Raw genomic sequence first — 12280 nt, 5'->3', positions numbered from 1 at the left:
GCATATTGAAAAGCAGAGACATTACTTTGCCAACAAAGGTCCGTCTAGTCAAGGCTATGGTTTTTCCAATGGTCATGTATGGATGTGAGAGTTGGACTGTGAAGAAAGCTGAGCGCTGAAGAATTGATGCTTTTGAACTGTGGTGTTGGAGAAGACTCTTGAGAGTCCCTTGGACTGCAAGGAGATCCAACCAGTCCATTCTAAAGGCGATCAGCCCTGGGATTTCTTTGGAAGGAATGATGCTAAAGCTGAAACTCCAGTACTTTGGCCACCTCATGCGAAGAGTTGACCCATTGGAAAAGACTCTGATGCTGGGAGGGATTGGGGGCAAAAGGAGAAGGGGACGACAGAGGATGAGATGGCTGCATGGCATTACTGACTCGATGGACGTGAGTCTGAGTGAACTCTGGGAGTTGGTGATGGACAGGGAGGCCTGGTGTGCTGCAATTCACGGGGTCGCAAAGAGTCGGACACGACTGAGCGACTGATCTGATCTGATAGACCAACTAAACCCAGTGGACATATACAGAACACTCCTCCTAAGAGAAGCAGAATGCATGTTCTTCACAAGTGCACACAGAATATTCTCCACGAAAGACTGTGTTTTAGGCTGCAGCGAGGGCCTGGCACAGTGCCCGGCACATGGGAACTACTATACATTGGTGACTGCTGTTATCATCACCACCTGGTAACTGTGTCTGGGTCTTAACAGGTATTTTCTGTTTCCTCGATCTATGAGCCAGTTCCATCACTCAACAAGTATCTGTAATTATGTGTGATGCCCTGTTCTAAGTGTTGAGAACCAAGAGTGAGCAGCAGTAATAAGAGCTGTTCTTCTCCCCTCCAGTTAGGCTCACTTTTAATGATTTTTAGCACCTTTACTGATATTATATTTTCTTTCACTATATTGCAAAACAGGCTAAAGTTATACACAGGAAAGCTATACGTTTTTGTTCTGAATAGTGATTAGCAGTCATCTTAGTATGTGTGTTTGAGTGTGTGCACTCAGTTGCTCATTCATGTCCGACTCCCCATGGACTGTAGCCTGCCAGGCTTCTCTGTCCGTGGAATTTTCCAGGCAAGAATACTAGAGTGGGTTGCCCTTTCCTACTATAGGGGATCGTCCTGACCCAGGGATCGAACCCTCATCTCTTGCGTCTCCTGCATTGTCAGTTGGATTCTTTACCGCTGTGCCACCTGGGAAGTCCCATCTTAGTATATTCCTTTATTATTTCTAATAGTTTTTCAGTGGACTGTCTTGTTCTTTTTTTCTCCAGATGGCCAATCTTATCATCTACAATTTAAACTGATAAACTGGTCTCCTTTCATAACCCATATTTTCAAATTTTGTATCGGCTTGCGCTTCTAGAGAAGTGTTAAAGGATGACGGTAATGGTGGTCACTTTTTCCTTGTATGTATGTCTCTGTACACACATATACACACACATACACAAACACTTAAAAGGTTAAGCAATATCCATCTATTCCTATTAAATACGAGTTAAAATCAGGGACATATGTTGAATTTTATCAAATGCCTTTTAGGCATTTTAGCATTTATGGAGCTGTGATATTATTTTCTCATCTCTTTTGAACTATTGTTTTGTTCAATTATGTTAATAGTTTTCCTAATATTGAATCTATATCTCTGGAAGATAGCCCCACTTGCTCATGGTGTATTCATTTTCTAAGCATAATGTTGTATGATTCTATTTGTTTCTATTAATATATGAATTTTGCACCAATATTCATAGATGAGATTTTTTTCTAGTATTTTTTCTCTTTTCCTGTGTGGGCTGTTTCTGTCTGTGTTGTGCGGGCTTCATAGACTATTATGGAGTGTTTCCTTCTCTATGATCTCACACAGTTGATGCAGTTTAAAGAACACTGGAATTCTCTCTTCCCTTAAGGTTTGATAGAAATTAAGAGCTGTTTAAACCTGGGTGTTTTGGAGTGGAGTTTATGAAAATTCAGTTTCTTTCATGATTATTGGTCTGTTGAGGTCTTTCTAGTTCTTCTGGGGTCAAGCTGATGATTTGCATTTTCTCAGAAAACTATCTGAGCTTCCCTGGTGGCTTAGATGGTATAGAATCCACTTGCAGTGTGGGAGACCTGGGTTCAATCCCTAGGTTGGGAAGATCCCTTGGAGAAAGGATAGGCTACCCACTCTAGCATTTTTGGGCTTATCTGGTGGCTCAGAAGGTAAAGAACCCACCTGCAATGAGAGTAACCTGGGTTCGATCCCTGGGTTGGGAAGATCCTTCTGGAAGAGGGCATGGCAACCCACTCCAGTATTCTTGCCTGGAGAATCCCCATGGACAGAGGAGCCTGGTGGGCTACAGTCCATGGGATGGTCACAAAGAGTCAGACACGACTAAGCACAGCACACAGAAAACTATCAATTTTAGCTGATTTTCAGCTAAATTTGCGTGTGGTTGAGCACAGTATCCTTATAGAATTCTATATTGTCTGTATCACTGGCCACGTCTCCATTTTAATGTTCAGTTTTACATATTTGGCTCATTCTTCTCCCTGCTCACGTTAGATTATCTACACTTTAAAAAATCATAAAAGGACACGTGACTGTTTTTTTTTTCAGGACCCTATTTACTGTGTGCACATCCCCAAAATGGAGGAGCTAGAACGAGCTCAGGATGAGGATGAGGAAGGTGGCAGGGGATGGGCAGCTTGGCAAACATTTTAAGAGTACAAAGAGGAACTTCCCTGGTGGTCCAGTGGCTAAGACTCTATGTTGTCAATGCAAGGAGCCCAGGTTTGATCCCTGGTCAGAGAACTGAATCCCACAAGCCACAACTAAGAGTTGACATGCTGCAATACAGATCCCATGTACCGCAGTGAAGACCTGGCAAAGCCAAAAAATAAATGTTTAAATATTTTTAAAAAGTACAAAGAGCCTGCCCACATACTCCCTGGCCTTGAACACCGTAGATCTCCTTTCCCCAACTCCCCGACCCAGTTAAACTCACCAACTTCCAGTCTTCAATACCCAGCTGTCACCTCCTCTTGCAACCTTTCCTGATTTCCCTGCGAAAAGCCAGTGCCTTTCCTCTGATGTCTTGGATTATTAATTTATTTTAATTTTGAAAAATTTCAGGTCCCAAAAGGTTAAAAGTATAAAATCAACGGAATTAACAAATGTTCATATTCTGTGGGCCCAAATCGACTTAAAAGCTTTTGCACAGCAAGGGAAACCATAAAAAAATGAAAAGACAACCTACAGAATGGGAGAAAAATCTTTGCAAATGATATGACAGACAAGGGCTTAATCTCCAAAATATATGAACAGCTCTTACAACTCAACAACAACAAAAAACAAACAACTCAATCAAAAAAATGGGCAGAAGACCTTAATACACATTTCTCCAAAGAAGACATACAGATGGCCAGTAGACATAGGAAAAGATGCTCAACACCACTATTAGAGAAATGCAAATCAAAACTACAACAAGGCACCACTTCACACCGGTCAGAATAGCCATCATTACAGAGTCTACAAAGAACTAACGCTGGAGAGGGCGCACACTGCTCGTGCGAATGTAAATTGGTGCAGCCACTATGGAAAACTAAAAATAGAATTACCATGCGATCCAACAATTCCACCTGGGCATATACCCAGATAAAACTATAATTCAAAAAGATACACGCACCCTTATGTTCATAAGAGCACTATTCACAATAACCAAGACATGGAAGCAACCACAATGTCCGTTGACAGATGAATGGATAAAGAAGAGGCACTACATACACACAAGGGAATACTACTCGGCCATAAGAAAGAATGAAATAATGCCATTTGTGCTGGTCTTGGGAAGGGAGAAAGAAAACAAATACTGTACCATACGATATCACCCATATGTGGGATCTAAGTGAAAGTCGTGCAGTCGTGTCCGACTCTTTGTGACCCCATGGACTATACAGTCCATGGAATTCTCCAGGCCAGAATACTGGAGTGGGGAGCCTTTCCCTTCTCCAGGGGATCTTCCCAACCCAGGGATTGAACCCCAGTCTCCCATGTTGCAGGCGGATTCTTGACCAACTGAACTATCAGAGAAGCCCGTGAAATCTCACATGTGGCACAAATGAACCTATCGACAACAGAAACAGACTCACAGACATAGAGAACAGGCTTGTGGTTGCCGGCGGGGGTTGGGGGGAGTGGGTGGGGTGAGGGGAGAGGAGGCCTGGGAGTGTGGGGTGAGCAGATATAAACTATCATATATAGAATGGATAAACAACAAGGCCCTACTGTAAAGCACAGGGAACTATATGCCATACCCTGTGATAAACCATAGTGGAAAAGAACATAAGAATATAATGTCTATGTGTGTATAACTGAGTCATTTTGCTGTACAGCAGATATTGGTACAACATTGTAAATCAACGACACTTCAATAAAAAGAAGTTTTAAAAATACAAACGCTAACATTCTGTTATTTTTGCTTCCAATCTTTCTTCTTAAAAGAAGTGTTACGGACAAATTAGAACTCGTTTATTTTCCCGTCAGTCTCAGCGACTTCCCTCCACCCCTCCAAAGACCAGCACAAGCGCGAACCTGGTAGGTATTACAGCGTTGCAACGTGCTTGTGCCCATAAAACATAGATACTGTTTTGTGATTTTTATTAAAATTAAATTTTCACTAACGGCACTATTCTGCAATTCCCTTTTTTTCACAATAATGCTTTTGAGACTGATTCATGATAATACTATGAATACATGTGTGTATATACATCAGCTTTTTTGAGGCATAACTTACAAAACATAAAATTCCCCAGTTATTTATATAGTAACTGCTGCGCAACATCACATCTTTGTCTACTCCATCATTGCGAGTTGAGACCTCTTTTTCTGTGTTTCGAACACTGCTGCCCTAGATATCCTTGGAACCGTCTCCTTATGCACATGCGTGAATTTCTCTGGGTAATTAATCAGCCAGATGTGAAACTGTTGGTCACAGAGGATGTACATTGTCACCTTTAACTGCCATTGCCCCAGCGTCCCCTGGTGTTTGCACTCCCATTATTGGAGCATTTCTGAAGCGGTTGTTACCGTCCGGTGACTCGCCTACCCTCCCCTTCCCTGTGAATTACTGGAGGGCATGTCTGTGACTGGCACTCAATGAACACTTGATAAATGAAAGGATGAGCTCACTGTCTAGCAGAAGAGACAGACTCAAAATAAGACAAGTGCATTAAGGGCTGTGAGACCTCCTCTGGCCGGGGTCCAGGGAAGGCTTCATGGAGGAGGTGGCGTTCAAGTCGGGGTTTGAAGAACACAGAGACTCTGAACAAGTGAGGATGGGGATGAGGACAAGGACTGGGCTGGGAGGAGGAAGTGGGTCAGACAATCCAGGGCACATTCGATTTGCTGGAGTAATGGTTCCTAGCCGAGCTGCAGGTAAGGGTGTGTGCATTTTGTAAAAACTTCATAGTGGTTTGATTCCTCCTCAATCCCCACGCAAGAAGAGCCTCTGAGTTGGAACAGGATGAAGGAAGCAGGTGGGCAAACTGGAAGAGGTATCTGGGGCTTACTCCACGGTGAGTCTTCAGTGGCAGGCTCTGGGGAGCCTGTGAGAAGAAACCAGGTCAGAGCCTAGCTCAAAGATGATTCATTCGATGAGCAGGCAGGTAGCTGCTCAGCCTCTGGAATAAGGCCTCGGTCAGCGAGAGATTGCTCCTCCCAACCTCTTTCCCTCCTCTGTCTCTGGGGAAAGATCAGGGCAGCAGGCAGCGGGCCCCAGGCCATGTGCTCCTTCACTTTGCAGCTTGGGGGCCCAGGTCAGGGGCTTGCACATCACTTACCCACCCCCACCACCCCATCACCCAGCCCCTCCAACCCCGCTGCTCTGGACAGATGACAGGACCAGGGCTCCAGGGAGCCCCTCCATGAAGTGTGGAGCCAGGACCTGGCATCTTGAACACACCTTTGGCTTGTCCCAGTGGGGCAGGGGTTGGGTGGGAATCTTATCCTTCCATTTTCTCTGCTGTCCTTCAGCAGAACCCAGCTCTGGGCACCCTGCCCAGAGTGGAGGGGAAGGGGAAAACACACGACCTTCACTCCCAAGTCCTGTCTTCAGCAACTTCAGCAAAACCACCAGCAGTGACAGCAGCAGGCGACCTGAGGGTGTCAGCCATGCTCGGGGAGGAGGAGCCCTCTGCCGCAGACAAACCAGCCTTGGGCCGGTGTGGGCTCCGCCACGTCTGTGCATGGGTGTGGCTGTGGCTATCACCACCTCTCTGAGCCTCAGCGTTCTCATCTATCACCTGGGCTACTCATGCCGGCTCACAGAGGATTAAAAGATAATGACAAGGGGACCTCCTTCATGGTCCAGTGGTTAAGAATCCACCTGCCAGTGCAGGAGACATAGATTCAATCTCCCGTCCAGGAAGATTCCACATGCTGTGGAGCGACGAAACCCGTGTGTCACAGAGACTGAATCTGTGCTCTGGGGCCTGCGAGCCGCAACTCCTGAGCCCACGTACCGCAAGTACTGAAGCCCGAGCACCTAGAGCCCATGCTCTGCAACAAGAGAAGCCACTGAAGTGAGAAGCCCGTGAACCACAGCTAGAGAGTAACCCCTGCTCGCCGCAATGAAGGCTGAGTGCAGGGGTCATTGTTCAGTTGCTCAGTCGGGTCTGACTCTATGTGACCCCATGGACCGCAGCATGCCAGGCTTCCCTGTCCTTCACATTGCTCAAGCTCATGTCCATTGAGTCAGTGATGCCATCCAACCATCTCACCCTCTGCTGCCCTCTGCGACAAAGGGCAGCCCCTCTAGTAAAAAAAAAAAAAAATAGGAATGACAAGGAACATGAGGTCCCTGAATGGCACCAGAATCTCAGGCCAGGGACACTGTTCAGGGCCTGAGGAGGCCTTCCCAAAGCCTGGCCTAGTTCGCAGGCCAGGGCATACTAGGTCCCTGCCCATGAAGGGTCCTTGACCCAGTACCAGCCTATTTGTGGTACTGAAGGACACCTCTACCCCCGCCCCCCCCAACACACACACACACGCTGGCTCTGAGATGTTCCCCTCTACAAGGTCTACAGGGATCTGAAGCTCTTTTTAAGGGAACAGCTCAGCTCCAACAGTGCCCACAGCCACCAACACTGTTGGTCAGCCGCTGCCACCGAAGCCTGACCAGCTGGCCCAGAGACCCCAGGACCACTGGCCACTCAGCAGGTAAAAGGGTAAGCAAAGGGAAAGAGGGGGGCTCCCCATCACCAGTCTCATACCAGACACTTTTCTGCTTCCCTCCACTGAATGGTCCAATGCATTGGGGGTTATTCTGAAAGTGAAAGTAGCTCAGTCGTGTCCAGGTCTTTCCAACCCCACAGACTACACAGTCCATGGAATTCTCCAGGCCAGAATACTGGAGTGGCTAGCGTTCCCTTCTCCAGGGAATCTTCCCAACTCAGGGACTGAACCCAGGTCTCCCACATTGCAGGCAGATTCTTTACCCAGCTGAGCTACCAGGGAAGCCCCAGGGGTTATTCTACCATGTTGTAAAGGGAAGACTCACAGAAGTGAAGTGAGCAGGCAGTGAAGCAGATGGAAGCCCAGCTCCCAAGTGCCCTCAGGTAATGTGTGTGCCAGCCTCCACGTTCCCAAGCCCTCCATCAAGCACAGCTGACAACCACATGAATAGCTCAGCAAACAGCCATCTGTCTCCCTGGCCAATTGGCCAGAGGTGCATCTTGCTCATTGGTATCTCCACAGACCTCAGGATGCGTTGCTCTTTTGCGAGGACCCCGTGGCCTGAGGCCAGTGTCCCTCTGGCTGGACTCGATTCTGAGAAGATCCAGTCAGGGGGAGGAGAAGGCTCCTATCTCTGGGGCCATCTTCTTTGGCAAGGCCACTCAGTCATGAGTGTGGCAGGCTAGGCTTCTGGCCAAAAGCTTGCCTGACCTCTCTATCTCCAATGCTCTGAGGCTGCCAGAGGCCGCAGCTCAGCCTGAACAAGGGTCTGCAGCACAGGGCAGGGCTGGACCTCAGTTACCCCAGCCCAGCTCTTCAAAGCCTGCCTTCAGGGTGCTTGCGTGAAACAGCAGAACGGAAGGTGAAAAAAGCAGAAGGCGGGAGCCCAGGACACTTGGATCCTGGTTTTCTAAGTGGGGGTCCAGGCTTCAGTTCCCTTTGGGAACATTACTGATCACCAGGAAGCGGGAGGCGACAGTGGGGCACCCTTCCCCCCACCCCCGCTTCTGCTGGTTCCAGGACCAACCCCAGGCGTGCTGGGAAGGACCATGGCAGCGTGGGTGCAACCCTGCCCTAGAGCTACAGCACACACTGGTCACTGATGTTCTTCTAAAGCGCCCCCTCGGTTGGCCCCAAGCAATCCAGACACAGTGTAACGAGGACACAGCATGCCTCATGAGCTGCCCACATTCTCATCTCAGCTTCCCCATCACCCTGTTTTGCATGAGTTGCACCAGCCACCTCCTGGGCAAGAACAAGGGGCCCAGGGTACACTACCCCTGCTGACGTGGGAGTGGCCTGCAAAAACCACTGCTCTCCCAGAGAGGGAAGAGGAGCGAACGCTGTGCCCCAGCTCAGGCGAAACAGTGCACCAAGGGCTGCCAATCTTACTCGTAGCTGAGCGCTCCGCCTAAGCACTTACAGTCCAGCTTCCCAGAGCGAGCCTGCCCATGGCCCCGAATACCCCGCGGCCTTCCCACACCCTCAACACTCTGTGCAAAGAGCTCCCAGCACTTGATACCCATGATCTCTGTGGCTCTTCCACAAGCTGCTTCTGAGGAAGAAGCCAGACTAGAGAGTCCAAGGGATTCAAGAATCAGGGGGGAAGATCAGGTGTGTGAACAGGTCTGCTGTGCCACCAGTCACCTGCATTTTACGGTGTGGAAATTCTGTGAAATGTCACAACGGTAGAGAAGGGAGAGAGGAAGTCCTCAGGGCCCCAAAGCACAACCTGAACTGGGCTGGGGAGAGATGGTCTGCCTTCCAAGCCCAGAAGGGTGCCCTAGACTGGCCGCGGGATGGGGGGTCAGGCATCCTTCATAGAGGGAATGGCCACCTTTCCCCCATTGAGGCAGGAAGTAGATGGCTTCAATTCCAGAGTCTCCAGGAATAATTCCCCACCTGCAATAAGCACTTGACATGTTTCCCAAGCCCCCCACTCATCTGGGGAAGGTGTTTTCATGCCCAGCTGTCAGGCAGGGAAACCTGGAGGGCAGAGCGCCAGCTAAGGGGGCTCGGTCCAGAACCAGGTACTGTGCCCTGTAAGTGGTTCTTCTCCAGCAGTCTCAGAGCCTACCTCTGCCCCGCCAGCCTGGAGGGGGCACCACCAGCGTCCCTGGATCATGGGGCTGGGGCCTTTCTCCTGGAGAAGGGTTAGAAGGAAGCTTGAGAGGGGGGTGCAGAGGAACCAGACCCACCGTGAGTACTCCTCTCTCTGGCATTGTACTGTCACTCCATGGGCAGCTAGCTGTCATCTGGTTTACTGGGAACCCCACCCCGTCCTACAGGGTCACCCCAGGATTACTGTGGTCATGACGGAGCGCAAGGCATGCTGTGCAATCACCAGGGGCCAGCTTTCAGGGCCTCTGTGCTCAGAAGGTGTGTCTGAAAAGCATCAACTCAAGCACCAGGCACAAGGTAACTGCTCTGCTCATGGGCTGGGCAGGACCTCCCATCCTGAGATGCTGGCAGAGAGATAGCTCCCATGCCCCTGGGCCCCCTCCATGGCTGTGACCACAGCAGCTAGCCCCAAGGCCATCTGGGCTCAGAGGTTTAGTTACTAAGTCATGTTCAACTCTTGCGAACCCGTGGACTGTAGCCTGCCGGGCTCCTCTGTCCATGGGATTTTCCAGGCAAGAATACTGGAGTGGGTTGCCATTGCCTTCTCAAGGGCTCAGAGAGGCCCACAGAAATTGTGTGTCCACTGTGGGTGCATGGTAGGAAGGTAGCCAGGTGCCTTTAGGTGCCTCTTCAGGTTGCTTCTTTCCTAAGAAACTTGAAAATACATCTTAATGGAGGAGAAGATGCTGGAGCTGTCCCCTTCCATCAGGAGGTCCTCACAGCCTGGCCTCACTAGGGCGCTGGGGGTGAAGTGCGGAAGGATCAGAGAGGAAGGGGCCCCATCCCGCCGGCCTGGAGGTAGGCCAGGCAGTCAAGAGACCTGAGTGCAGGTGAGAGCCCCAGAACACCCTCTGCGACTCAGCTCCCTGGCCTGCCCAGTGACGCTGCCCGGCTCCGGCTCTAAAATAAAAGACAGCTCTCCGCCTGCCTCAGTGTCCCTCCAGAGAAATCCAGCCAAGCCAGGGAGAAGGAAGGCAAGGTAAATTCAGGAAAAGTTCACCTCCAAGGGCAAGAGTCCATTCCTCCCGGGAACAGGAGTTGGGGAGAAAGAAAGGCTGGACCACAGCGGGTGATGCTCAGAGAAGGCGGACTCGGTTCTCCGTTCTCCCACCTCTTCTCCCGGGAGACGAGGCTGTGAAAGGAGAAAGTCCATCTCCCTATTCCCCGTTCTTCCCACTGCTTCCTGGGAAGTTCCACTTGACTTTCATCAGGGCTGGTACACGAGGCTGAGGCCCGGAAGGGCCTTCCTCTCCCGGAAGACAATGCTCACTCTCCGCCCTGAGCCCTCAAGGAGAGCAGGGGCCCCTTAGCTCCTCTGCTCAGATGAACATTGTATTTCCTGTCCTCAGACAATTCCGCCCCTGAGATGTTCACACCATGATACTCCGGAGCCTCTCACAGAAGTCTTATACCCCTGCATTCTCAGGAATGGGGAAAGGGGGGCCCTGGGGGAGGGGGCGGGTGGGAGTCCACCCCAGCTTGGACCAGAGGTCTAGAGAGCAAGTTTGACCCCTGCCCCTCCACAGAGCATCAGGTCAAGGCAGTACCTGGGAGGTCAGCTCTGCAGGACCGTGCTAAGCGACTCTGGGGGGAAGCCACCGGCACCACCCCACCCCCACCCCCGCCCAGGGCCTCGGTGTCCCCAGGTCCATCATCCAAATCCAAAGTTTCTCTCTCAAGGCCAAGGTGAGGTTGGAGGCAAGAGCCTTTCTTTGAAAGCACAGGAGAAAAGGTGGCGGTGTTGTGCCCCTGGGGGCCCAGAAGTCCAGCCCACTCGGCACGGAATGATGACCACCCCCACCCCTACCCCCCGCCACCCCGCCCCGCACCCGCTGCAGCGCAGCGCTGACGCTGCTATCACTCAGAGCCGCGGGGAGACTGCGGGGGAGAGCGCACCCTCCCAGGCCAGCCCGGCGAGCCGGAGGCACAGCCCCCGGGAATCCCGGCGTGGAGGTGGTCCGGAGAGGCAACCAACAAGGCAGGCGGCGGGGGACCGCCTCCTGTCCACCCTCTACCGACCCACTGAAGACGGTCGACCGAGCCACGGCCCCTCCTGGTGGGCGGCTCCTTCCACCCTTCCCCCGGGTCCAGGCTGGGGGAGAGCCCGAGCCACCGGGGAGTATGGCGCAGTCTCCCCCGCCCCCATCCCTCAGGGTCCGAGGTCCCGGAAAGCGTAGAGCCAGCAGTCCTGCCCCCACCCCATCACCACCCCTACCCCTGTCCAGGACCGGGATTCCGCGCCCCGTCTTCCAGCCGGATCGCTTCTGGAGCATCCCACCCGCGTGCTCACCACGTCTGCGCCTTCGGCGCCGCGGCCCCAGCGCCAGGCAAGGTAGGCAGGCGGCCGGGATGTGAGGCCAGGCGACACGCTCCCTACCTGGGAGGAGACTGCCCGCCGGTCCTCCCTCCGCGCTGGCCTGCTCGAAGCCAGCCCCACCTGGCAAGGGACGGTCAGCAAATTCCCCGCAGCATCACCATGGGAGCGGCATCGCGGCTCCTCCCCGGCCGCCGCCAACCTCGGCCCCGCCCCAGTGCTGCTGGACCGCCGGGGAACCCAGGCTGGATTTTTTTCCTATGCAAAGGCCCAGGCTCCGCCTCAGCGACCTTGTAGCTACCAGGAACCGTCTGCAAATTACTACAGCAAATCTACAAGGCTGCTGCTCCCTTGTGGGAGACACTCCGAAGCTCTGGGTCCCCAACACCAGAAGCTCTGGTCTTGCTGCTCTCCGGCTGTCCCCTACTTCAAGCTCTCCTCCCAGGCACGTCCGCCTTGAAACCCACCCAACTCCGCCAGAAAAAAAGTCAAAGCTAGGAGAGACGCCCAGCCCTGCACAAAGGTAGCAGTGGTCAGCCCCGCCCAGGGGCCAGCTGTGGGTACCCGCCCAGTGGCTGGTACCCAGTTCTTTCTTCTTCCCCAGCAAAGGGAAGATCTACAGATTGACCACA

General features: G+C 51.8%; 1 protein-coding gene across 1 annotated transcript in view; it reads right to left on the bottom strand.

Moving 5' to 3' along the window:
• The window catches only part of TMEM63C (transmembrane protein 63C), a 75826-nt gene extending 64103 nt beyond the window's left edge, over positions 1-11723 (bottom strand). Inside the window, exon 1 of the mRNA XM_055536448.1 lies at positions 11625-11723. The gene's annotated coding sequence lies outside the window, so the exon portion shown is untranslated. The remainder of the gene's footprint in view (positions 1-11624) is intronic.
• Positions 11724-12280: the final 557 nt, after the last annotated feature.

Source organism: Bubalus kerabau, chromosome 10, assembly GCF_029407905.1.
Source record: "Bubalus kerabau isolate K-KA32 ecotype Philippines breed swamp buffalo chromosome 10, PCC_UOA_SB_1v2, whole genome shotgun sequence".
NCBI lineage: Eukaryota > Metazoa > Chordata > Mammalia > Artiodactyla > Bovidae > Bubalus > Bubalus kerabau.
This window is presented reverse-complemented; position numbering and strand designations above follow the sequence as displayed.